The sequence below is a fragment of the Felis catus genome, chromosome A1 (genome assembly GCF_018350175.1).
Source record: "Felis catus isolate Fca126 chromosome A1, F.catus_Fca126_mat1.0, whole genome shotgun sequence".
Classification (NCBI taxonomy): domain Eukaryota; kingdom Metazoa; phylum Chordata; class Mammalia; order Carnivora; family Felidae; genus Felis; species Felis catus.
In genome coordinates, this window is record NC_058368.1 from 108,150,019 (window position 1) to 108,177,898 (window position 27,880).

At 38.4% G+C, this 27,880-nt stretch overlaps 1 protein-coding gene and 1 pseudogene across 5 annotated transcripts in view; one reads left to right on the forward strand and one right to left on the reverse strand.

Annotated features, from left to right (window-relative positions):
- Positions 1-27,880, forward strand: part of CDC42SE2 (CDC42 small effector 2) — a 187,129-nt gene that overhangs the window by 86,726 nt on the left and 72,523 nt on the right. For 4 of the 5 annotated variants that reach the window (XM_006927575.5, XM_006927576.5, XM_003980739.6 and 1 more), the window contains exon 2: positions 17,141-17,317. The exons of the other annotated variant lie outside the window; for it this stretch is intronic. The gene's annotated coding sequence lies outside the window, so the exon portion shown is untranslated. The remainder of the gene's footprint in view (positions 1-17,140; positions 17,318-27,880) is intronic. 5 annotated transcript variants of the gene reach the window in all.
- Positions 20,807-24,913, reverse strand: LOC101083649 (annotated as a pseudogene).

Sequence of the window (27,880 nt, forward strand, 5' to 3'; positions counted from 1 at the left end):
ACAGTACTGTTATTCTCTGCAAGTTGTTACCTTTAAACTTTTTTGTATATGTTGACCCTAAAAGTTTTTTGAAAGCTTTTGTACTTCCTCATATATTTTAGAACTGACATTAAAACTTAAGTTTACCAAATTGTCAAAGATGTAATTTTTGGAGTATTGTATGTTGCCTATGTTTTTAAAGAATAAGCTGCCAAACATCTTGACCCTGTGGGTTCTTCTTACTTACTTTAATGGAAAATATTGCTATATAACTTATTAGTCCTCACTGTCAAACCAGCCAGGCTGTGTTTGTTTTCTTGTCAAAGTGGCCTGACTTTTTCAATGCTAATAGAAATGGTAACACCTGCTCTGAACAACCACTGCATGACTACTTTCACTTGCAAATTGTAATACTAACATAGACTGACTGATTAGGCAAGGAATCTTGACCATGAGTTTCTTTCAGTATTTCTTGCTTTGCTGACCTGAGACTTTCCCAGTTACGCCTTTGGTGCCCTGGAGACTTGAAAATCAGTACCATCTTCTGACGCTCGGTGACTCATTTGATTGAGAGTCTGTCTTCAGCTTGGGTCACAATCTCTCAGTTGGTGGGTTCGAGCGCCACGTCAGGCTCACTGCTCTCAGTGTGGGGCCCACTTCAGATCCTCTGTCCTCCTCTCTCTGCCCCTCCCCTGCTCACTCTCTCTCTCGTTTATTTAAGTAATCCGTATACCCAACATGGGGCTCAAGATCAAGAGTCACAGGCTCTTCTGACTGAGCTGGCTAGGCTCCCCCTTAATATGTCTTACTGTACTGCACTCATCCTTCTTCTTGTGATGTTGTGAGATGAAAAAATACCTCCATGGTGAGATGAACTGAGGTGACTGATACAGGTCTTGTGATGTAACCTTAGGTTACTCTTGACCTTCTGACCATGCTTCATGAGGAGGATCATGAGGTTGCTGGTGGGTAACAAATCAGGAATAAGGGGGAAGACTACTATACTTACTAAAAAAGTAAATTTTAAAATTACTGTTTTATGGCCATAACTTTTTTAAAAATACAGATTCTTATCTGTTTCAGAAATAAAGTTTTAAAAATAAATGTAAAAGGTCAAGATTCTTGTTTACATCTAAGTTTTCTTGCAGATTTAATATATTTTCCCTTTTAAGCTTAGAGAAACCTGGGGTGCCTGGGTGGCTCAGTTGGTTAAGCGTCCGACTTCGGCTCAGGTCACGATCTCGCGGTCCGTGAGTTCGAGCCCCACGTTGGGCTCTGCGCTGATGGCTCAGAGCCTGGAGCCTGCTTCCGATTCTGTGTCTCCCTCTCTCTCTGCCCCTCCCCCGTTCATGCTCTGTCTCTCTCTGTCTCAAAAATAAATAAAAAACATTAAAAAAAATTTTTTTAAGCTTAGAGAAACCCTTCAAAATGCTGTTGTAACAAACATGACCCAGTACCCATGAACCTTCCTAAGGATTCCTTTGCTAAGTTTGGGGGTTATTTGCCTCTTGGTAACAGACAGGGTTGTACATACACAGGAGTGGGTGGAATTGAAGTTGTTAGGGAACCAGTCTGTTGTGTTCTTTTGGAATAAAGTACAGATCTTCCTTGACTTCCTTTGGATGGGGTTATATCGTAAGTTTAAAGTATCCAGAGTCTAAAAGGCATTTAATACACCTAACATACCAAAAACATCATCACTTAGCCTGCCTTACCTTAAATGTGATCAGAATGCTTGCATTAGCCTACAGTTGGGCAAAAAGGTCTAACACAAACCCTGTTTTATAATAAACTGTGGAATGTGTCATGTAATATATTGAATGCTGTAAGTGAAAAACAGAATGGTTGTAAGTATATCTGTCATTTACCCCCAAGATAGCATGGCTGATGGGACCTGTGGCTCACTGCTGCTGTGAAAATCACAAGAAAGTATTATACCCCATTATTACTAGTCCAAGTACGGTTTCTCCTGAATGTATATAACTTTCTCCCCATGGTAAAGTAAAAAAAAAAAATTTAGCTCAGGAAGTCTGTATTGATTACTAATCTGGTTTATGATGGAGATCTTCATACTGAATAATAGTATATATACTTGTTAATTTTGAGTATTGAATTGTTGAACATAGAGTTCTTTTTACAGTTTATTATATAGATTTGTTAAGTTTTAATATAAAAATGAGTGAGAACTTACATTTCTTTATTTTCTTATAAAGTATATCCTCCCTTCTCTCCCAGTGAGTAATTTGTCAGTGACCACTTTTAGGCCAGAGTGTGCCAGGGCCTGACTGAAATGCATACTGAGTGCTCTGCAAGAGAATGATGCAGTTTACCACATCTGAAGACCTTAGGAAGGCAGTTGGTATAAATTAAAAATGTATTGACTTTCTGAAAATAAGTTGTGATTTCAGCACCCTCTGCATTTACCAGAAATAATACCACACTGAGTCACTCTTGGGATTGAAAATGCACAGCTGGTAGAAGAAATTGCATGTTAATGACAGTGTCAGTGCAGGAGGGCCACTGCATACTAAGATGCAGAGACTCATCCTTTAATTGAGTAATATTCAGTAAAATCAGGAAGCATTATCCTTGGGCAAATAAGCTGAAATAAATGGAGACGTTCCTGGGTTCACAGAGTGTATCAAATCTGGATCAAATTAAAATGTCATAATCTTGTTTGCCATAATATAGCACATTAATACAGGGCAATTAATAAAGGGCAATTATTGATCAGTTTGGAAACTATGCTTTATTTTGCCTTAAATGTAAGATATGTTGGGGTGCCCGAGTGGCTAAGTCAGGCATCTGACTCTTGATTTTGGCTCAGGTTAGAATCTCACAGTTCATAAGATTGAACCCTGCGTTGGGGGCAGTGGGGCAGTGCAGAGGTTGCTTGGGATTCTGTCTCCCCTTCTCTTTCTGCCCTTCCCCCTGCTCTTGTGCGCGCACACACACACACTCTCTTTCTCAAACTTTTTTTTTGTGAAGGGAATATATGTTGTACCTTTTAGATATGTAGGTTTTTCTTTTGTGGGAGTAAGTAAAAAATAGAGTTATTCAATAAATACTTACTGAGCACTAGCTGTGTTGTAGGGACTCAGGTAGCAGGAGTTCAGTTGCAAACTAAAGAGAAAAAAATCTGTGTCTTCTTAGAGCCTCCTTTCTAGTTGGTGAAGACAGGCAATGAATGAGTAAAATACATAGAATGCCAGGTAACTTCAAGTGTCCTGGGGAGAAATAAAGCATTGGAGCAAGGTGGGGACTGTCAAGGTAAGGACGAGGAGATTGCAGTCATAAACAGGATGGCAAAGAAAGGGCTCAACAAAAAGACAATAAAAGGACAGCTGTTACAGTATCGTTTATGATAAAGGTAAACATTGGCAGCACTCTAAATATTCATCTACAGAGGATTGGTCAGGTATATTATGATACATTTATATAGTGGAATGCTGTACAGCAAATAAAAATAGAAGTCCTGCCTATACAGAATCCTCTCCTAAGGTACAAGAATAAAAATTAGATATGAAATGGTAAATGGAATATGTTACCATTATGTCTACCACAAAAATTATATATACACACATATAATTTTATAAATGCATAAAATATCATTGGAAAGATACGTAAGAAAATGTTAATAGTGCTTGTCTTGGGAGTGGAGAACAGGGTGATTGATAGATAGGAGAGGGTGAAATAGTTCAAATCCCACCTGAGTGTCCATCAACAGATGAATGGATAAAGGAGATGTGGTATATAGACACAATGGAATATTATTCAGCCACAAAAAAGAATGAAATCTTGTCATTTGCATTGACATGGGTAGATCTAGAGAGTATAATGCTAAGTGGAACAAGTCAGTCAAAGACAAATACCATATGATTTCACTCATGTAGAATTTAAGAAAAACAAATGAGGCAAACCAAAAAACAAAAACAAAAAGATCCTTGACTACAGAGACCAAACTGATGGTTATCAGAGGAAACTTGGTGGAGGGGGATGTATGAAATCAGTGACGGAAATTAAGAGGACAGTTTTCGTGCTGAGCACTGAACAGTGTAGAGAATTGTGAAATCACTGTATTGTACACATAAAACTAATGTAACACTGTATGTTAACTTTACTGGATTTAAAATTAAAAAATGTTAAAAAAATGAAAAACGTCGAGTTCATTAAAAAAAGTTCACTTCCCATTTACTTTGTATATATACTACTTAGTCAAAATGAGTAAATAAATAAGATGTAAAGTATGAACGTGAAGACTTCCCAGTTAGAGAGTGATGGAAAACACACATATTTATAACACCTAATGGCCTTTGTATGAGTCTAGCCTAGATAGTGAATAAAAAATCTACAGTTAATAGAAACATGGACTCAGTTCTTTTAGCTGGAGACCTTGTTGTTGACAGTCACAGTTCCAAAGCAAGGCCAACGTTCTGTTTTCATTGGGTAATGGATTGCAGTGGTCATGATGGTAACATTTAGATTCACATGATGTGATCATTTTTCACTTTTCTAATCAAATAAGTGAAAGCTGTATTTGTTTCCTACGGCTGCCACAGTAAGATACCATCAGCTGAAATTTGCTGTCTCATGGTTCTGGAAGCTAGAAACCCAAAATTAAGGTGTCATCAGGACTACACTCCCTGAAACCTGTAGGGGAATCCTTCCTTGTCTCTTCCTAGCTTCTGGTGGTTTATCAGCACTCTTTGGCATTCTTAGGCTTGCAGCTGTGTGACTCTAGTCTCTGCCTTATTGTATGGCATTCTCCCTGTTTGTGTCTTCACCTGGCTGGCATCTTTTAAGGACACTGATCATAGTGGTTTCGGGACCCACCCTACTACAGTATGACTTCATTTTAACTAATTCCATCTGCAATAGTCCTGTTTCCAAATAAGGTCATATTCAGAGTTATTGGGGTTAGGACTTCAGTATGTATTTTGTGGGGTATAATAGGGGAAAATGGACACAAGTCAACCCAAAATGGAGGCTTGTTGCTTTCCTGGTATAGCCTTTCATATATACAAAAGTGTTTTGGAAAGTTGTATGGAAAGGTAAATAATGTTTTACAAATTTAGTTTATTTTTAAAGACTCGTAATATTTGTAATATTAATTTTAATAGGAAAGTGTTTCCTATAAGGAGAAAAGATTCATCTCTGAATAAAATCAAACTTAAGAATGCAGCCTGTTTATTAAAAGTAATGTTTTAATGAAAATAGAGTATTTTTTTTCTCAGTGTTGTAAAATAAAAGTGGAGGTTGTAAATAGTGAGAGTTGACAATGAGTTCCTAATTGGGACAATTTTTTTGCTTTTTAATAAAGTCTTACCATGAAGATAAATACATGCTTTTTTTCACTTTTGTTCTCACCCATGCAAAAATGGCCTGTTTCCAGATCAGTTTCATCTAAAGATAAAATCAAATATGGCAGCAGAGAGCACATAGCCTTTAGTTAGCTCCATTCTTCTCAATTTTTCTTTTGTACCTTGGCCATCATAATTCTACAAAACATTAGGAAAACTTTAAAAGTTTTTTTTTGCCTTTCTCTGTTCGTCAGGTATAAATCAGAAGCCAAATATTTGTTAGTCTACAAAATCTTTTTAAAAGTGATTACATCCTAAATAAGCCTTCTTGTTATTTTTTATCCTTTGCAATCAGATGTTCTGCCCTTGAGCTATACCCCTGTATCTTTTTATTCTTGGAGAAATAAGCATTCTGTGGGAATAAACTGACCAATTGTTATCTAGATTTTTCCCCCCACATAGTGTCAAATAAAAAAATAGGAAACTCTCCCTTCATGTAGTCTTACTGAAAATGCTTTATTTTTTTTTTTACTCTGAAACCTTCATTAATATAAGAAAAGTCTTCAGCTTTTTTTTTTTTTTTTTTTTTTTTTTTTTTTAACAATGAGTGATTCCTCTGATTTCTTTGTGAAATAGGCAGTTAAATCTTAGGTCTTAGGGCATTATTTCTTAACAGTGTAGGCTAGGGTAATTTGCTTTAATTCAGCTGCCACCTGGTCCTATTTAAAATATTTTAGAAGTTCAGGCGTCCTAGAATGTTATAATTGATTTGGTCTGTCAATATTATTTAATCTGACATTCTCTCAAGTGTAGAACTATTTTTAGTGTTCTTTTTTCTTTTTTTTTTTTTTTAAACTTGGACGAGTATGAATTCACCATTTTTCTAGCCAACCCATTGTCTTTAGAAGGACAGTTATACTTTATATGGTTCTTCTTTTTTTATTTTTATTTTAATTTAATTTTTAAAAAATGTTTATTATTGAGAGACAGAGCATGAGCAGGGTAGGGGCAGAGAGAGGGGGAGACCCAGAATCCAAAGCAGGCTGCAGGCTCTGAGCTGTCAGCACAGAGCCTGACATGGGGCTTGAACTCACAAACTGCAAGATCATGACCTGAGCTGAGCCGAAGTCGGATGCTTAACTGACTGAGCCACTCAGGCGCCCCTGTATGGTTCTTCTTTTTAAACCAAAAATTGCCTTTTTGAAACTTCTACATAGTGGCTTTGGTTCCATCCTCTTTTGATAACCCACAGTAATGCTTCCTCTTTCGCATGATGTATGCTCTGGCCTACACGTATTTGAAAGCTGTGATAAATCTCTAGTTCCCTTAACTCTTACATGACATATTTTTCAGATTCCTCACCATTCAGCTTTCTCTTCTCTGGATATATTCTTTTTCTAAGTTTTTTAAAAAATTTGAGTATAGTCGACACACAACATTTATACTAGTTTTGCATATACAGAAAGGGATTCACCGTTTCTGTATGTTACGGTGTACTCACTGCAGGTGTAGCCACCATCTGTCACCGTATGATGCTTCTACAATATTGTTGGCTCTATTCTTTATACTATGCCTTTTATTTCTTTGACTTACTCATTCTGTGACTGGAATCCTATATCTCCCACTTGCCTTCTCCCACTTTGCCTGTCCTCCCCATTACCTGCTTTCCCATCTGTCAACCATCAGTTTTTTTCTCTATCGGTCTAATTCTGTTTTTTGTTTATTTGTGTTTTTAGATGCCACATGAGTGAAATCATAGGTATCATAGGTATTTGTTGTTCTCATTTTGACTTGTTTCACTTAGCATAATATCCTCTGGGTCCATCCGTGTTGTTACAGATGGTACAGTCTCATCCTTTTGTAAGGGAGTTTAATCATAGTCCAGTGCGTGTGTACCACATCTTCCTTATCCATGTGTCTGTTGATAGACACTGAGGTTGCTTCCATATGTTGGCCTTTGTAAGTAATGTTGCAGTAACTGTGGGGGTCCATAAAACTTTTATGAATTTGTGTTTCTATTTTCTTCCAGCAAATACCCAGTAGTGGAATTACTGGATCATATGGTTTTTCTTTTTTTAATTTTCTAAGGAACATTCATATTGTTTTCCACAGTGGTCATACCAGTTTACATTCCCACCTACAGTGCATGAGGGTTCCTTTTTTTGTTTTTAAATTAATTTATTTATTTTTGAGAGAGACCGAGACAATGTGAGTGGGGAAGGGGCAGAGAGAGAGTCCCAAGCAGGCTGCATGCTGCCAGCACAGAGCCCGATGTGGGGCTTGAATACATGAAACCATGAGACATGAGTTGAAACCAAGACTCAGATGCTCAACCTGCTGAGCCACCCAGGTGCCCCTAAGGGTTCCTTTTTCTCCACATCCTTGCCAAACACTTCTTGTGTTTTTCAAGTAGGCATTCTTGCAGGTGTAAGATGATATCTCATAGTGGTTTTGATTTGCATTTCCCTGATGATGAGTGATTTTGAGCATCCTTTCATGTGTCTGTGGGCCATTTGTATGTCTTTTTTTGGAAAAATTTGTTTTCAGGTCCTCTGTCCATTTAAGAAAAAATTTTTTTACGTTTATTTTTCAGAGATAGAGCGTTAGTGGGAGAGGGGCAGAGAGAAAGAGGGAGATGCAGAATCTGAAGCAGGCTCCAGGCTCTGAGCTGTCAGCACAGAGCCTGACATGGGGCTTGAACCCAAGAACTGTGAGATCATTACCTGAGCCGAAGTCAGAAGCTTACCCGACTGAGCCACCCAGGTGCCCCTCCTTGTCAATTTTTTTAATTAGATTGTTTGCTTTTTCCATGTTGAGTTGTAGAAATTGTTCATGTCTTTTGGGTATTAACCCTTCATTGAATATATCATTTGCAAATATCTTCTCACATTCAGTAGGTTGTCTTTTTGTTTTGTTGATGATTTCCTTCACTGTGCAAAGCCTTTGTATTCTGATGTAGTCCCAGTAGTTTATTTTTGCTTTTGTTTCCATTGCCTGAGGAGACCTATCTAGAAAAATGTGGCTGATGTTAGAGAGATTACTGCTTCTGTTCTCTTTTAGAATTTTTATGGATTCAGGTCTCACATTTAGGTCTTCAATGCATTTTGAGTTTATTTTTGTGTATGGTGTGAGAAAGTGGTCTAGTTCCATTTTCTGACATGTAGCTGTCAGGTTTTCCCAGCCCCATTTATTAAAGAGGCCATCTTTTCCCCATTGTATACTCTTGCTTCCTTTGTCACAGATTTTTTTTTTAAGTTTATTTATTTTGAGAGAGACAGGGAGAGTGCAAGTATGGGAGGGGCAGAGAGAGAGGGAGAGAGAATCCCAAGCAGGCTCTGCACTAACAGTGGGGAGCTCTGTCTTATGAACTGTGAGATAATGGGGCTCTGTCTTATGAACTGTGAGATAATGACTTGAGCCAAAACCAAGAGTTAGACCCTTAAACAACTGAGCCAGCCAGGTGCCTCTGTCATAGATTAATTGAGCATATAAGGTAGGGTTATTTCTGGGCTCTCTATTCTGGTCCACTCATCTATGTGTCAGTGTTCATGTTAATACCATACTATTTTGATTACTATAGTGTTGTGGTGTATCTTAAAATCTGGGATTCTGATACCTCTGGCTTTTTCTTTTTCTGGATATTTCTGGCCTATTAATGTCTCTTAAGATATGGTATCTAAAATAAGAGGCCATATTCCTGAACTTTTGAATATGAAATTCTAGCCCTAAGTTCCTTTCATGGTTTGGAGGTACAAGCAGGATTGATAACCTCTTTAATATAAGTGCCTTAAATGGAAGGTGCCTGATACTTTTGAAGAGCACCTAAAATAGATGGGAGCGTTGGAAAAAGTTTCCTGAAGGAAATGATGGCCATATAAAGTTCTGAAGAGTATGCCAGGCTAAGTTGAACACCAGGTGTGATGCCCTATAGCCATGACAGGTAGAACCTGGTATTTTGTGGAACAGAATGAAGTTGAGAATGGTTGGATGGCACAATTATAGGGCATTGAGTGGAAAAGGTAGTAAATGATGTTGAAGGGAAAACTGGGACCACATCAAAAAGGCCCTTAGAAATTTTATTAATGGAGATGTTCCTGAGGATATTAGTCATTAACAGAGTTTAATAAAAAAAGTAATAAATGCCACCAGCCATTCATTTTAGAAGGATCATTCTACCCCAAATGGCAGTGAATTAGAGGGCTGAGATGTGCCAAGAGATCAGTAAGCAGATATAATAGTATTTTTTAGATATGATGGTGGTGCTCAGACCTTCACTAGTGACTCTTGGAGTAAGAAGAAACAGATTGGAAAAATAGTTTAGAGAATTCCATTGTTGTTTGACTGTCGGGGGAAGAGATGGAAAGGTAGGAGTCAGGGATTTGGTTTGGGGAACTGGGTGGATGAGAGAATTTAATGAAAGTTATTTGAGTGGGATTGGAGTAGAGGAGTGCCGTGGAAGAATTGGAGTTCAGTTAAGCTTGAGACAGGTAGCACATCCAGGTGGAGGTATACTGTATGCATTTGGTTATATGAGGTTGAGCTGAAAGGCATCTCTGCTTGAGAACTTTGTGCTTTAGATAGAGCTCTGCTGGGAAAGTGGATTTGGCTGTCATCAATATGCATATAATAACTGACCTCAGGGCAGTGATCCAACATAATTCAGAGGAGCATTTGTAGAGTGAAAAGAAGGCACAGGCCAAAACCCTTAAAGAACTGTTACCTTATATTTGAGCTAAAAGCCTGTGGTGTTTCTGTTGGGATTATTTGGGAACCAGCAAAAAAAAAAACAAAACAACAACAACAAAAAAAAAAAACAACAAAACAGGACCGCTCTGATGTATTTATTTAATAGAAACCCACCAAAATTTTTGATTTGGGGAGTTTTGATTTGAGAAAATATTTCTCAAAATTGTCTCCCCTAGTCAACTTTCACAGTGTCTAAAATTCATGTTAGTAGATTCTCTACTCTGGGTTAAGGCATTGTCTCTCTAGGAGTTAGCTGTTGAAATGTCGATATCCCTAAAGAGACCTAAAATGTTAATTGGTGGTGGTGGTGGTGGTGGTGGTGGTATTTTAGGTCAGTAGGTTTTTTTCTTGGAATTAAGACTGAAGGGACAGGTAAGAATTTGAGAAGGATTAGATTTGGGAAACATGACATCGCTGAGGAGTATGGGGTGACAGAGAAACCTGGACTTGAGCATTGAGGTTACCAACCACCTGGATAAAGAGATTAGTAGGAGAGTGAGAACCAGAGACTGGGTGTGTGTGTGTGTGTGTGTGTGTGTGTGTGTGTAAAATGGAGATGTTGAGTTGGAGAACAAAGAGGTGATTCCATTAAAAGGAGGTAAGATAACATTTGAGAAGATAAAGAACTAAGTAGATGGAGAATCTTGAAAGTACTTCATTTATAAATGAGGGCAACCATATGATTTATCATCTAAACTAGGACATAATGAGAAAATTTTTCATTTAAACTGGGACATACCGAGATAGAGGAATGGCTGTAATTACATTGTGAAAACTTGCATAAACTGGTGCTGTCATAAGCAAATAAGGACAAATGGTCATTGTAGTTAAAATGTGCTTATTTAAATAATACTTTAATAAAATAGTGTCAACTTTAAGCTACCATGTGCCAAGCATTGTACTGAGTAAGCACTTTGAACATCTTCCTACATTCTTAAAATAATTCTCTGAGGTAAGTGGCATTGTTTTTATTTATAGTTGATGAAACCAAAGTGCAGAAAACTTGGCCTGCATTTCTCCATGGCAGTTAGACTTGGAAACAATGAAATGACTTAATACTGCCCATAATCAAAATCCATGTAAACTCTTGACTACACTGTACTGCAGAGGCTGTGGGTGTGTATATGTATTTTAAAATGTCCTCTGACTTACTCAGAAAGTTACTCTTGTAATCTTACATCATATATCAAATCCCATTCCCCTTCTGATAGCCATAACTCTGAAGGCTTTGTGCTAAGACTACATTCTAGGCATTTTACATGTATTAACCTAATTTAAACCTGACAATAGCGTTATGAATTATTTCCATTTTATAGTTAGGAGAGTGAGGCATGGTGAGTAACTGCCTAAACTCAACATATTTAGTAAGTGCCAGAGCCAGAATTCATATTCTGGCAGTTCTACTCCAGAGCCTGTTTTCTTAAACTGCTATCCTATACAGCTTCCTCTAGCCCATATTCTTTGTGTGGACCTGTTTTCATTTCTCTTGGGAGTGGAATTGTTTTGGTGCCTGGTAAGTGTATATATACCTATATAGGTAGGTTTCCTTAGTGTTTCTGAAGTTGTACAATTTTGCATTCACGCTGGTAGTCCATCTGATTACCTCCTCCCTCCTTTTCTGTTTTTTATTAAGGCATATGCAGCCTTTTCCAGAAGTTCTGAAACTCTGGTAGTTAGAAATACATTCTTTCTCCCTCTTTAAACATTTTGCCTCATTCATAGGTACTCTCAAATACAACCTCACTTCTATCCATTTCTGTAACCCTACTATGTGCAGTGTTATTAGCACCAGCAAATAGCAAGAGGCAGAATGTTTTGAGTCTTCAACAGTATCACCTCTGGCTATGATACTATTGCCCAGATAACTTTTCACTTAAACTGTGTAAGTGAATGGTTATATGCCTTTCTTTACAGTGTACTTAGGAAGGAAATAAATGGCAGTGACTTATTGCAGTGCTAATAGGTATTACAGTATACTGATTAGTTAAGAGATTCAGAGCAAATTTCTTTACCTTTCTGAATGTGTAAGATGAGGAAATTTGACTAGATTTCTTACAGGTCTTTATTGTTCTTGCCAGATCTGTATTTCTTTGGGAAGGAAAAAGGAATTAGCATTTGACAATAAAATGAGCAAGGAGATGGGGCATATACTTAGTACATATTTTTCTTTCAGTATCAGAGAAGGCCTGATGATTTAAGCCATTATTCACTGGGGAAAAATGGAAACTAAGCAACAATGTTACTGTAAGACTTAGAGCTTTAGCTTCTTGCCTTTTTTTTTTTTTTTCCTAAACCATTTATTTATTTTTGAGAGAGGGAGTGAGCACAAGCCAGGGAGGGGCAGAGAGAGAGGGAGACACAGAGCCTGAAGTGGGGCTCCAACTCAGCGACTGCAAGATCATGACCTGAGCTGAAGTTGGACACTTAACCAGCTGAGCCACCCAGGTCCTCCTAAACCTGAGACTTTTGCATTGGATTTAGGCACTTAAAAATAGATTTTATTTTTAAATTCTTAGGATCCGAGGGTTGCCAGGTATCATAAAGTTGGTCTACATCTGGTACTTCCACATCACTATCCTAATATACTTACTGCTTATGATAAGTGTCCCAAGACAGGACATTCCCCTTGAGGCAGCAGTGACTTGGAAAGATGTTCTCATATGTGGAACATTCACTCTAGTTGTGCCATTTGTTTTGATTCAGAACTAGTATACTTTTTCTCTCTGATTTCCCTAAAAGTATTCTAAGTAGCACTATTAACTCATTTCTCTAAAGATGAAGGCTTTTTTTTTTTTTTTTTTTAATAGCATTGTGATGGAACTGAGCCTTGTTAATTTGGAGAAGAGGTGTCTTTGGATAAGAGATGAGCTTACACACTTTTGATATTGTCTAAAATGGTTGGGATGCCTGGGTGGCTCAGTTGATTTAAGTGTCTCACTTTTGATTTGGGCTCAGGTCCTGATCTCAGAGTTCGTGAGATCAAGCCCCACATCAGGCCCTGCACTGGCGGGGCAGAACCAGCTTGGGATTCTCTCTGTTCCCCCTCTGTCTCTGCCCTTCCACTGCTCACATCCCCCCTCCCCCCCCAATAAATAAACTTAAAAAATTTTTTTCAGTGCCTAAATTCACCTAAGGAAATAATGTAATTTGCTTTGTCTTCAGTATAAATAACAGGCAGATGGGGATGGAGGTGCCATTTAATGAGGTACAAAAGCAGCAAGTGATGCCAGCAGTTAATTAAAATGGATCTGATTTTATTATTTCTTCATTAATTCTAAGCAGCGTGTGAATTACGTTGTAATAGTGATATGAGATGAATGCTAATAAAATGACTGCATTAAAATATTTTTGGTTGGCAGTGAAAAAAATTATTTTTTATGTAATTCCTACAAAATGTAATGAAAGACTGGTACTTTATGGACTGCATTTGAATGAGTAATTTTGAAATCCACTAAATTTTCTTGCTCCTGCTAAATTATATGGGGTTTTCTAGAGAACTATTTTTGGCATATGCTTTCTTTCTGATTAGTAGTTATGGTTTTGATCTTTAGCATTGATATACTGTACTTTTCAATGGAGTTATTTTCCAAAAAGAAAGATGGTGGCCATAATTTTTAAAGTTAATGGCGTGAAAGGGTCTTGCCTTTCATATGAATCAGTCTTGCTACCAGTTATTAATATGCAATGAATTTGTTTTAAATTTAATATTAACTGCACATATTTTAGTTTTTATAAATTGAGAACTATTTATACCTGTGAAATTATCACTACACTCAGGATAATGAAAATACCTGTCCCCTCCAAAATTCTTTTTTTCAACCTTCTTATCTATTCTCAGGCAATCAACTGAACCTCTTTCCTATCACTAGAGATTCTAGAATTATATATGTGTGAATTCTACAATCCGGTGTGGCTTCTTAGCATAATTATTTTGAGATTCATCCATGTTGACTAGTGCATAATAGTTCATTAACTTTTTGTTACAAATAGTAATACATTGATTGGCTATAGCTTACTTAGTGTATTCCATTCACCTCTTGAAGGATAGTTGGGTTGTTTCCACTTCCAGGTATTAAAAATAAAGGTGCTGTTAAGTCTTTTGTGGACGTAGACTTCCATATCTTTTTTGTTTTTTTTTTTTGTTTATTTTTTTAAAGTTCGTTTATCTTGAGAGTGAGTGTGAGTGGGGGTGGGGCAGAGAAAGAGGAAGAATCTCTAGCAGGCTCTGCACTGTCAGCGCAGAGTCCATGTGGGGCTCAAACTCAGTAAACAGTGAAATCATGACCTGAGCAGAAATCAAGAGTCGGACACTTAACTGATTGGGCTGCCCAGGCACTTCTAGACTTTGATTTCTGTTAGGTAAATAACTAGGAATGGAATTGCTGCATTGTATGGTAAGTGTGTGTTTAATTTTTTAAGAAACTGCCAAACTGCATTCTCATCAACAGCATATGAGAGTTGAATTTGCTCCATATCATTGCCAACATTTGTATTTTCCTAATGAACAATGATGTTAGGGCATATTATCATGTACTTACTTGCTAGTGTCTATCCTTGATCAGGAGTATGTCAAGATCATTTGTCCCTTCTTAAAATTGGGTTTTCTTAATGAGTTTTGAGCATTCCTGTATTTTTTCTGGATTCAAGTCCATTTTCAGATGACATGATTTACATATATATTTTTTTTCACTGTGTGGCTTGTCTTCATTTTGTTAACAGCATCTTACAGAGAGCAGAAATTAGTAATTTTGAAGTCCTGTTTATCACTTTTGTCTTTTATGTGTCATGCTTTTGTGTTTTATCTAAGAAATCTCTGCCTAAGACTACAAAAATTTCCACTGTGTTTTCTTCATGGAGTTTACAGTTTTAGATTTTCCCTTTAGAGCTCTGATGGATTTTGAGTTGATTTTTATATATGGTACAATGTGTAGATATCCTGTCATTCCGGCTCCATTTGTTGAAAAGGCTGTTGAAAAGGCCTGCCTCTGCAGAAAATCAGTTGACCGTATATACGTAGCTTTATTTCTGGATTGTCAGTTTTGTTTTATTGATCTATTTGTTTCTCTCCAGTACTACACTGTCTTGATATTTGCAGTTTTATAACGAATCTTCGAATATAATTGATCTTTGAGGTTGTTTTGGCCATTCTAGTTCATATGCATTTCCATATGAATTTTTGATTCACCTTGTCAATTTCTGTTAACACTGCTTGGATTTTGATTAGAAGTGCCTGGAATCTTGCTCAAATTAGAATTGACATGTAAAGGTCATTGAATTCATGAATACAGTACTGTATCTATTTGTCCTCTTTGTACATCATTTGATAATTTATTCCTAATTATTTCCTATTTTCCAGTGATACTAAATAGAATTATTTTCAAAAATTAATTTTCTGATTTCTTTGAACAGCTGTTCTATAGAAACAGTTGATTTTTTAATTCTAACCATCTGTTGCTTAGTTTCATCTTCAGATGAAGTATAGTGTCCTACTTCATTGTCATTTTAGATTGGAAGAAATGTGTAAGCTTACAAAATGTAATGGGTCAGTATCTTGCAAGGAGTGGTACATATTATCCCCAGTATTTTGTCTTCATTTTTTTAAAGATTTTATTTTATTTAAAAAGTTTTCAAGTTTTTTATTTTGAGAAAGAGAAAGCATGAGTGGGGGAGGGGCAGAGAGAGAAGGAGAGAGAGAATCCCAAGCAGGCTCTGCACTGTCAGTGTGGAACCCGATGTAGGGCTCAAACCCACAAACCGTGAGATCATGACCTGAGCTGAAGTCAGACACTCAACCAGCTGAGCCACCCAGGCACCCCAAAGATTTTATTTATAAGCTATCTCCACAGCCATTGTGGGGCTCTAACTTACAACCCTGAGATCAAGAGTTGCATGTTCTATTGACTGAGCCAGCCAGGTACCTCCATCATTTTTTTAAAATGAAATACTAATATTCCTCATAATATGGAACCTTGAAACTTCAAAGTACCATTATTTAAATAGTTGAATTTGTAGGCAATTTCAGGAAAGTATTTGATTCTGAAGGAGGAATTATTTGTTTTTAGGGGATTCCAAGAGTCCGTTCAAATTATATATTTTAGAGAACCCAGTGTCTTGCTACTGGTTTTGTGAGAATGAAGGAAAGTGTATAAGGATTTTGAGGTTTGAGGCTTATGCATATGAATCACATTGCAGCTTACTGAGATGCAGAAGACTGAGGAAGCCGTGAATTTGGGATTTTCATTTCGATTTGGACGTGGTAGATTTTAGGCCTTTTGTTGACTGTTAAGTGATTATATGTTTATTTGGAGTTTTATAAATATGTATAACATATATCTTAGGTTAAAAATATGCCTGAAGTCCCAAACTAGTTGTATGCAAAATTAGAACTCAAACCTAGGGCCCTCTGACTCCAAAGCCAATATAGCTGTCCCTGTTGTATTGTCAAGGCAGAAAAACATGCTTCACTTTGGCAGTAATAAATGTTCCCTCTGAGCTTTTATGATTATATAGCAGAGTTTGCAACATCCCAGGCCAGCAGGATCCATACAGATAATTGAGTTGTGTTATAAGAGAGTGATGACATCTGCAGGCAACTGCAAAGCCTATGTCCCATCTGAAGGATTAGCTGCTAATCAGCTCCAACAGATTGTTACCATGTGGGAATGTGAATGTGGGCCCAGTATTGCTGGATCTTCTGACCTTTTTTTTTTTTTTTTTTTTTCCTCCAAGAGAGGTCAGAAATACTGGTTTTCATGTCAAGTCTTCTGATTTATAGGTAGCTATCCTATATATGTATATATCCTACATGCTATGTAGGTCATCCTTATTTGGTCCACCATACATATGTGTTAGATTCTACCCCGTGAGCAATCTATGGTAAGCCTTGGACCTGGTATACTATGAACACAACAATAAATTTATATGATGTGAAGAGGGTGGTAACTGTAATAAGCACATTACAACCTTTGAAATGCAAGTTGCTTAATTTGAACATGGCGCTTAATGAATCTGGTATTTAAATTCAGTTTTCTTATAGGTCAGTTACTTATAGATGGTGGAAGAGGGAATTGCTCCCTATAGCTTTTTGCCTCCTAATTGCATGCCTTCATTTGTAGATCGGGCCAACTGTGAGTTTGTGGACATTTAACTGAAACCCATTTGACTGAACCCAAATGAGAAGAAACCTTCAAGAACCAACTGCTATTCATAGAATCTGCAGTCATCTGTATGTGTAATATGGAATGTTCTCAACCTAGAGATAGCTGAATGGGTGACTCCATTGACAAGGAGTGGTAAGTTTGACTATCCCCACTGATAATTAACTATATCCTTTCCATAAAAAGAGCACTCCTCCTCTTTTGTTCTTACCATTTACTCACTATTGAATAGTAAGTTAATTTTTGTATCACAGAGAATGACAACAGTGCAGTTTAGGAAGACACTTTATCCCTAACTGTATTTAACATATGTTTGCAGTCAGACTTTTTTCTTAAGTTAGGCACATCTATTCCTTTGGCATTCTATTTTTCTTCTTTATTTCTCTGTCAAATTATACCTTTCTCCAAGGCCTGTCCTTGAAATACTCAGCTCACGTTAAAATGATGGTCATGATACTTAACAACATCCACTCTAATCTTGGTTAATGGTAGATGTCATTGCTGTTGGAAGTGGTTGTTTTAGGAATAGATCTAGTTTTGGCCAGTTGGTCATAGAAAGAAGTCTTAAGAAGATGCTGGGAGAGGTTTTCTTGGTTTTGAGAAAGAAGAAAAGAGATGATCCCTCTTCTCCGTAAAGATGGTTTTATCTGGATTGACCTCTGGAACTGCTGTAGCCATTTTGTTACTAGACTGAAAGTGATGCCCTTATGGAAAGGAGGGCAGAGGCAAGAAGAGTGCAGAGAAGTAGAACTGGGAGTTCCATGTAATATACCTAGAATTACCCTAACTTGTGATGTGAAATAATCAATTTCCTTACTGTTAACTTGCTGCAGAAATCATCTCATTTGATTTCTCCACTGATTATCTGCTGTCTTTAGTGTGTCATGCATTTATTTATGCTTGATTAGGTTCTGTCCTGTCCAGTAATACTTGTTTATGTATGTCGCTTTTCTAGCACATTGTAAATTTTGTGAAGTCAAGGGCTGTGCTTATATTCCTGCTGTGTCTTACATTAGTATTATCTTCTTAATAAAGCCATCAGTGCATATTTACTGAATTGAATTGTTTGAACAGTTTAGTATTTGAAAAACCAATCTACAGAATTGAATCATTACCGAGATTGTCTTTTAATTCAAATTCTTTTCTTTAACCACACTACTTCCCTGGAGGATTATAAATGAAGTTTGGCTTTTAAGATGATTGGTGTGTAATACATTTTCAAGTAATCAGTTCTATTCTAAAAAAATGTTTTGTTTTTCTTCAACTTGACTGTCAAAATCAGATCATTTCCTATGTATTTGATTTTCGGTTTTCAGTTTAATAAATTTCACTATCTTCTGTGTTATAAACACAGAATAGTTTATGTTCTGTTTTTGATACTAATAATAGGAATAAGGGACAAAGATAGGAAGAAACAAAGGGGTGCCTGGGTGGCTCAGTCAGTTAAGCGTCTGACTTCAGCTCAGGTCATGATCTTGCAGTTTGTGAGTTCAGGCTCCATATCAGGCTCTATGCTGTGAGCTTTGGATCCTCTGTCTCCTTCTCTGTCTGTTCCTCCCTTGCTTGTTCACATGCTCTCTCTCTCTCTCTCTCTCTCTCTCTCTCTCTCTCTCTCTCAAAAGAGAGTTTGTTTATTTTGAAGAGAGAGACAGAACACAAGTTAGGGGAAGAGGGGCAGAGAGAGAGGGAGAGAAGAGAATCCTAAGCAGGCTCTGTGCTGTCAACAAGGAGCCTGACTTGGAACCCAGTCCCACAAACTGTGAGATCATGACCTGAACCCAAACCAATAGTTGGACGCTTAACTGACTGAGCCACTCAGGCGCCCCTGTGTATGAAAACATCTTGACTGATACATCCTTTATCATCACCCATTTTAAACTGTATAATGATAACTCAGGGGACTTTGTGAATTAGGTAAGTCTCTGATAATGCAATCCATTATCAGTTGTGTAAGGGGGCAGATAAAGCAGGCCATTCATTGTTTGATTCCAAGGATTCAACGATTAAGTAGAAGGTGGTAAATAAATACACTGTCCATGCCATTGCTAAGGAGCTTATTGTTAACTAGAATAGGCTATCATTACCTGAATGATCCTACTAGTGTAGAGTAGGATTATTAACTGAGGATTGATGATCTCTTTAAAAAAAAAATTTTTTTTTTAACATTTATTCATTTTTGAGTGAAGGAGTGTGTGGGGAGGAGGGGCAAAGAGAAAGGGAGGCACAGAATCTGAAGCATGCTCCGGGCTTTGAGCTGTCAGTACAGAGCCCAATGTGGGGCTTGAACTCATGGACTGAGAGATCATGACCTGAGCTGAAGTCAGATGCTTAACCAACTGAGCCACTCGCGCTCCTAATGATCTGTTATTAACTGAGGCTAGGGTTGTGGAAGAAAAGGAGTATCCATCATCTCTTGTAATTAGCTGTTTGATGGAGACTCCTACTGAGCCCTTGGTACTTCTGAAGCTGGTAAAACAAACAATTGTGGGGAACCTGGAGTCTGGCAGTCCTTAAAACATATATATATAAATTCTCACTAATCAGTTTTTCCTAATAAAGCATTAGGAAATATACACACCTTATGCCTTTATTTAAAATCTTTTTGTTTTCCTTATTCTGAATCTTGGGCCCAGATATATTTGTGAGGGTTTCACAATTCTTCAGATTTTAGAAAGGTTCATATAGTGCATACACTGTGTATTTGTATCTTTTAACTTAAGGGACAAGTTGGTTTCTGTTATTAAAAATACAAATAATAGGGGCGCCTGAGTGGCTCATTCTGTTAAGTGTCTAACTTTGGCTCAGGTCATGATCTCTCAGTCCATGATTTCAAGCCCCGTGTTGGGCTCTGTGCTGACAGTGTGGAGCCTGGAGTCTGCTTTCGTTTCTGTGACTCCCTCTCTGTCTAACTCCCCCACCCCGACTTGCGCGTGCTCGCGCGCTCTCTCTCTCTCTCTCTCTCTCTCTCTCTCTCTCTCTCTCTCTCTCTCTCTCCGTGTCTCAAAAATAAATAAGCGTTAAAAAATTTTAAAGGAAAAATGCAAATAATACTTTACATGAGTAAATGCCAAGTTCTGTACACTTTTCAACATTATCTTAATTCTTGAACAAATTTTTTTTTTCTAATAGCAATAAAACATGAAGACCATCCATTTTCTTTCTTTACTTTTTTTCTTCTTTCTTTCTTTTCTTTTGTAGGCTCTACACCCATTGTGGGATTTGAACTCACAACCCCTATAGGTCAAGAGTCACATGTTCTACTGACTGTCTATTCATACTATCAGAACATAACTTTATGCACATTTTAAAAATCCCCTTTAATTTCATTTTACCTACACGTCCCCCATCTCTTTTCACTCCTTTCTCAAACCTCTCCTTGCATTGCCCACACCTTTACCAGACTAAAGAGTCTATAAGTAATTAGTTCTGACACCTAAATAGAGCTTAGAAAGTCAAAGTGCTCTCTCCCAAAGGTTTCCTCACTTCACTGATAAGTCTTCAAAAAAGAAACGCTCTTCACTCATTCTTTATATTTCACTTTCACATTTCATCAGCAGATCAGCAAGTGTATTTTTCTTCTCATTCTAAACCAGATTAGAAAGATTTCTACTGAGCATCTTGATGCTACACCCACAAGTCTGGAGACTCTGGGTACTGTTCTGCTCTTAAGAAGGTCCTTTAATGGAATAAAAGTCTATATAATTTGTGGTTGATTTCAGTCCATACTGTGTTGGATAATCAGTAAATAGCTGGAAAGTGAACTTAGTCATCATCAAAATAAGGATCTTCATAGCTATGAGGAGACTGCAAATACAGTTCTACAAATACAATTCTGTTGAAATCATCTTTTTCTTTTTTTAAAAAATTTATTTACGTAATCTCTGCATTCCATGTTGGGCTTGAACCCATAACTCTAAGATCAAGAGTCACTCTTAAAACTGAGTCAGCCTTGAAAAAAAAAAAATTAAAAAAAAAAAAAAGGGGCGCCTGGGTGGTGCAGTCGGTTAAGCGGCCGACTTCAGCCAGGTCACGATCTCACGGTCCGTGAGTTTGAGCCCCGCGTCAGGCTCTGGGCTGATGGCTCAGAGCCTGGAGCCTGTTTCGGATTCTGTGTGTCCCTCTCTCTCTGCCCCTCCCCCGTTCATGCTCTCTCTCTGTCCCAAAAATAAATAAACGTTGAAAAAAAAAAAATTAAAAAAAAAAAAACAAAACTGAGTCAGCCAGGCACCCCTCTTTTGAAATCATCTTGACTACAATACAGCTAGTATCCCGTAGCCATCTGTTTTGTTTTCTTGCTAGTGAGTAATAGGAACTGATGTAAACTGGTGAAGATTCGCTGGAGCCTGAGTATAAGCCTTCATATGTGGTTTCCTTTTGGCTCTTAAAATACTGCATAGGTGGCTGGATCCTGTTGTATTCAGAGTGAGGGTCTCTGATTCTTAACAGTATTCGTGAGGAGGAAGTGCTGCTGACAGACTGATTGGTGACATCTGTTGGTTAGTGGTAGACAAGGAAGGATGTGAATTGAATTGGTCTGCACTGTACAATGAAGGTGTAAAAAAATGGTTTTGATTGCATCCATCTTTTTCATGAATGCTTTGGAGGTTCTAATATTGCTATAATGTATTCAAGAGCTGGGCTGCTGCCTTTACCACTTTGAGAGATGATCTGTCTCCTCTGCCTTTGGTTGTGTTCACTAGCTTTTCTTTCTCCCTTGAGTCAACAAGGACTTTGTTGTTCTCCATGATTTTGCTAGTGACCTCGTGCAGGTTTTTTGTTTCCTTCCTTCCTTCCTTCCTTCCTTCCTTCCTTCCTTCCTTCCTTCCCTCCCTCCCTCCCTCCCTCCCTCCCTCCCTCCTTCCTTCCTTCCTTCCTTCCTTCCTTCCTTCCTTCCTTCCTTCCTTCCTTCCTTCCTTCCTTCCTTCCTTCCTTCTCCAGTTTATTGGGGTAGTAGTAATTGATGCCTGCAGCTGTATGAAGTGCTCCATACACAGAACTGCATCATGAAGAGAGGAAGGGCCTGGAATGCAGACAGAACCAGCCCAGCCTCAGTCTGTAGAGTCCTGTGGGTGCTTGCATCCAACCCTGCATCTGCGGGTTACTACTGAGTGAGCTGGATACAGGCTGGAGGGACCTAGTATAGCAGATGGCTTCCGTGATCTCGTCAGACAGCACATGAGGATCAGGGCTACTGGGAAGCCAGTTGGTTAGGTCTCATGGTATATTTACCTGTGAGCTTCTTGTTCTGAACATCTTGCACCATATTCCTGAAAGCAATTGCTTCACATGGAGTAGCTCTATCATTATCTGCCCTTAGAAGTTCTATAAGGATGGGCAGCCCTTTTTCTTTGTGGATGGCCACCAGGATGTATGCTGTAAACATCTAGTTTCCAGAAGACTGCTTCTGGAGAGATCTAGCAGAGCTTTTCAAGTTGGCTGGGTTGGAACTTTCTGATGGAAGAATCAGATACCGTTTTACCATTGTTGGATGCCACAGCATCTCGTCCCCTTGGAGAACTTTGACAACTTGGGGATATGACCAACTTCATCTCATTGATCTCTTTATGTCCTTCTCTTTTTCTTCTCCCCCTGTCAGCCTGGCTCTATGTCCTTGCTGGGAGACTCTTTTCCTAGTTAAGTCATCCCAGCAGCCAGGCTGATAGGATAGGTTTCTTGGGGGTGCAAACACAGTTCACCACAGTGTTGCTGTTGTAATTAGATGTGTTCATACATGTGCGAATCACATGCCGATGTGCGTCTGCCAGCCCCTCATAGGATTTTGCATTTGCTTCTTCCCTCCCTCCCTCCCTCCCTCCCTCCCTCCCCTACAGAATTAGGCAGAACAAGTGAAGTCTGATTATGATCAGCATCAAAAGAAGAATTACTGCATTCAGAAGAACTGGAATATTCACACTTTTTGTTAAGATTGAGAGAGTATCTCCGTCGATTGTCACCTTTACAGTATCCTATGGAGATAAATTCCAAAGAACTCCTATACAAATTTCCTTACTTTATCAGTAGATTTTCTTACCAGTTGGAACGAGGCAGATATCTCACCAACATTCTTGATTGGTATTTTATTTTTCATCTCTAAGACTGGCAAAAAGGAGGTTTCAGAGAGCACCACAGCATTCCGCCAAAGTTCCAAAACTCTTGTCATCAAGAAGGTGGACCAAATGCTTGATTCTTCCTAACCTATACACCACCTTCTGCACTTTATTGTTGCCAGAGCACAGGTGATGCAGGTAGGCCACTGCATCTGCCTGAACTGATGGGAAGGGTGTTGCAACATGTGAGCGACTTGACCCAACTTCTGAACATGCCAGGCACTCCCTGGGGTCTGTCTGAATACGGTCTATTGCTGTGGATCTTGTGGTGCCATCATCAGCTGGTGCTGCATGGTGAAGCCTGTTACATCTGCACTCCTGCACTCAGTGTTGGATTGGACTGTAGGGCTCTGTGTGGCTAGCTGTTGTGTTCAGAGGATCATTATTTTTTTGGTATGTAAGGGTGCTTTGTTGTCTGGATATCGTTTGCACATTTTCAATACTTACTGTACCTGTGCAATACAGTGCTGCCTGTAATCCTTAGAGCTGCATGGTTTCGTGGTTTGGTTTGCGATAACCTTGGGCTGTACTGGGTCTTCCCTCCATATATAGTAGTGATGAGCAGTTTGGGAGACACAGCAGAATGAAGGTCTTGCCCAAGTTGGTTGGGCTGACTAGCCTAGGAACAGTAAGCCTGTCAGGCTGTCTGGCTGATGAGGAACCATACTTGTAATGGCACGATGCTGCTGTCCACATTGTTCTGTGTCATGAACAGTCCTTTTCAGTGAAGGTCCCAGATGTGTGGTATAGTGGTCATTACTGCAGGACAATGACCCCACTTGGCCTTTGGATGGGGAAGCTGCTTGAGCTTGACCATCAGGGTCAGTGGGGACCCTGCTCTGGTGGCAGTTTGGTACTGAGGGATTGGTCTTTCGGGTTTGGAGGAGTGTAGGGTGGTGACTAATACAGTCTGATATACAACTGTTGGGGAGATGACTCTCTGTTTAGAGTATGGAGACGCTGCCCACTGAGCAGGTAATGGGGTGGAGGAAGATGCCCTGGGGTTCGGTGCTCGGGAGTCTCAGTGACGGAGAGCCAAATCTATCCAGAGAAGTTCTCACTGACCCCTTTGAGGAAGACATACCTGTCCTGGTAACATAAGAACGACTGTGCTCTAGATGGAGCTGAACTAACTCTTCTCATGGCCTGATTGGCTACTCATGGTTGAACTAGTGTTTGCCCTTCAGCTCTTGAATTACTCACTAAATGGTTACTGGTTGAACTGTGAGCGAATGCTGTGGTCTCTTGTGTGTCTTACCCAGATTCTGGCTGTCTTGGAAACTCCTTGCTTCCTGGTTTTCACTGTCAGAATAAGAATTCATTTGTGTTGAACTTCTTGAGTTACCCAATGATCTTTCATGGTGAATAGAGGGTCCCTTGTGCTGACTCTGTCCTGATGAGGTTGTTGTTGGGATGGATGGCATCAAAAACTCAAGGTTTGTTCATATCAGTATTTGCACATTTCTTGATCTCCAAGGAGATGACTCCTTAGGTGAGCTGCTCCTTCAGGGAAGCTAGAACAGTGGTGGCTGTGATATTGGGTTTCAGGTCTAGGCCAGTGTAGGCAGTTTTCTTTGTGTGGTTGCTCCTCCTCCTCCAGTGAGGCCTGCTCAGTATTGGGCATTTATTTCTTTTTCTAGATTAGACAGGGTTTTTTGTCACTCCAGGAACCAGGTACATCCGCCTGAGGGGTAGCTGCTGTGCTACCCTCCAAAATTTGAAAAGCGAGCAACGGCTCCCCAACCCTCCTTTCCCTATACACCCCCTTCCCTGGAACAGGTCTCCCACCAGCCACAGGGGTGGTAGCTACCTTGCCCCTCTGCCCCGTGCCTGTGGAGTTCGCTTTGCAGCCAGCATTGATAAGGACTCAGTCCTAGAGGCCCCTCTTCATCTTTATACTTGAAAAAATTTAGAGACATTAGGTGACTTTATAGCAGTTTATGCAGCTAGGAAGTGGTAGAATTGAGATTATAATCCATATCTGTTTGGCTCTGAGATCCATGTGTGTATTAACCTCTGTTGCACTGCCTCTTCATTGTGTTGTATTCCTTAAACTCACCTATTTATTAACATTAGTAAGATTATTATTGGAAAGTTTAATCAGCTAACCTAACTAAATTAACTTAATATTTCTTTTTTTTTTTAATTTTTTAACATGTATTTATTTTTGAGAGACAGAGAGCATGAGTGAGGAGGAACAGAGAGAGAGGGAGACACAGAATATAAAGCTGTGAGCACAGAGCCCAACGTGGGGCTGGAACCCATGAACTGTGAGATCATGACCTGAGTCAAAGTCAGATGCTTAACCGACTGAGCCATCCAGGCGCCCCCACTTAATATTTCTAATAGTCTTGCTGATTGACTTAGCTTTTCTGGGAATAGAGTCCTTATTTATAAACATACATAATAATGAATTTTGTTTATCCTTTTCAGACTTTATATCATATTGGTTCACTTACTAGTTGCATTATCTAGAACTTCTAGAACATTGTGATAACAGTGAGCATTTGTTAGTTAATTTAAAACATCTGATGTTTCACTAAATGCTTACATTAATTGAATATAGTTTTTCACCACTGAGCATGATGCCAGCCCTTAGTAGTATTCTTCATAAATAAAATAGGAAAGAGAGCAAAGTACTTCTGTTTTATTAAGAGTTTTTTAAAAATTCTATTTGGATGTCTATGTAGGCCAGATTTTAAAGTCTTAATTGTTGCTGTGTCATAATGGCTGAAACTAAAAATTACTGTTATTTCTACCTACTTATACCGCACTCATTTTTAATCTCTGATAATGTATACACGTCTTACCTCTGGCAGTATTCATTATTGTACATTTAAAAAATAAGTTTATTATAATTTGTAACTTGCTGAGTTGTATTTATTTTAAATATATATTTAAAAATTTTTATGTGGGGCTAGCATGTAGTAGGAGTTCAGTGAATATACGTTCAATATGTTAATTTTTATAATTATCTGATTAGTGAGGCATATTGATAATAAGCCTGTATTATGACTAATGGTAGGAAAATGTTGTATCAATTTTAGAAGTGGAAAAAACCCAGAAAATAGATATGTAGTATTGTTGTAGTTTCCTGGTTTCATGGTCATTTAGCTGATTTCTGATCCTACCATTTTCCCATTCTGACTTGATAGCATTTTGCTGTAGGTACCACTGTTTCAGTAGTTCGCTGGTGGGTTTAGGTATTTCTCTTAGTTCTCTCGCACGAGCGCTCTCTCTCTCTCTCTCTCATTCTTTCTCCCTCCTTCCATCCAACCCTCCCTCCATCTCTCTCTCTGTCTCTCTCTTTCTCTCTCTCTCTCTCTCTCTCTCTCACACACACACACACACACACACACACACACACACACGAGGACTAATTCATTTACCAAATGTGAGAGAATGAGGAAATACGAATATTATAGAAAATTATTAAAATACAGAGGTAGAATGTGATTGTCCCATTCAAATATTGCCCCTGAATGGTTCAGAGTTTCTCCTGTTAAACTTGCAAATAGCTATAAAGGAGGAGTTTGGGAGATATCTAAGGAATGGAATAATTGGAATTACTCTTCAATTTTGTCAGTATGATCCAAAATATCTGTCTCTATCTATAGCTAGAAAATATTTTTGAAAGTCTTATAATAGTGTTATAGTTTAAGGGAATGGAAACTGATATTAAATTTCTAGTTATTTTGGTTAATGGTCTAGGGTATAATTATCTGGACATAATTGCCATTTGAGGAGCTATGCTTTGCTTAAGTAAATAGAATTGGTGGCTCCGTGTTGGGCCCACTCAGCAGCTAACCATAGTATAATAATCCTTACCACAGCAGCTGGAATTTATTGTAGCTATTGCTGTATGTTCTCACTGTAAAGGCTGTGATTTCTGTGAGGAAATCAGAAAAGCAGCCCTTTTGTGGTTTTGATTAAAGAGTGTTTTCCTGGCAGCATGAGAAAATGCTCTGCTTGTTTTGTGCCCTGTAGATATAAGATGTGCTTTTACAAAAGGAGCCATTTCTTTAAAAAGTAGTCCTATGCAAGATACCCATTTTAATTTTATTATTAACCATCTAATAATTGTGAATGGTTTTAATGCACATGTTCACTGAAGAAATGCTTATAGGGAATGATACTAATTAAAGGAAATGTGTTGATATTAGGGTGGGTATAGAAATTTTCCACTCAAGGCCACATTCCTATGGTTATCTTTCTATGGTTTTCTTTAAAAATGGTTGACCCATAGAACTCAGAACAAGTTGAGTACTGTGTATACTGTCTTTGGGTATTTTATTTTAATTACAGTGTTGTTAACATACAGTGTTATTTTACTTTTAGGCATACAGTATAGTTATTTAAAAATTCTTTGTATTACTCAGCATTCATCAAGATAACTGTATTCTTAATCCTCTTCACCTATTTCTCCCATCCCTTGACCCATCTCCCCTTTTGTAACCATCAGTTTTTCTCTATAATTAAGAGTCTGTTTTCTGGTTTGTCTCCCTCTTTTTTTTGCCTTGCTGATTTGTTTACTGGATTCCACATATATGCGAGATCATCCAAGATTTGTTTTTCTCTGGCTTATTTCACT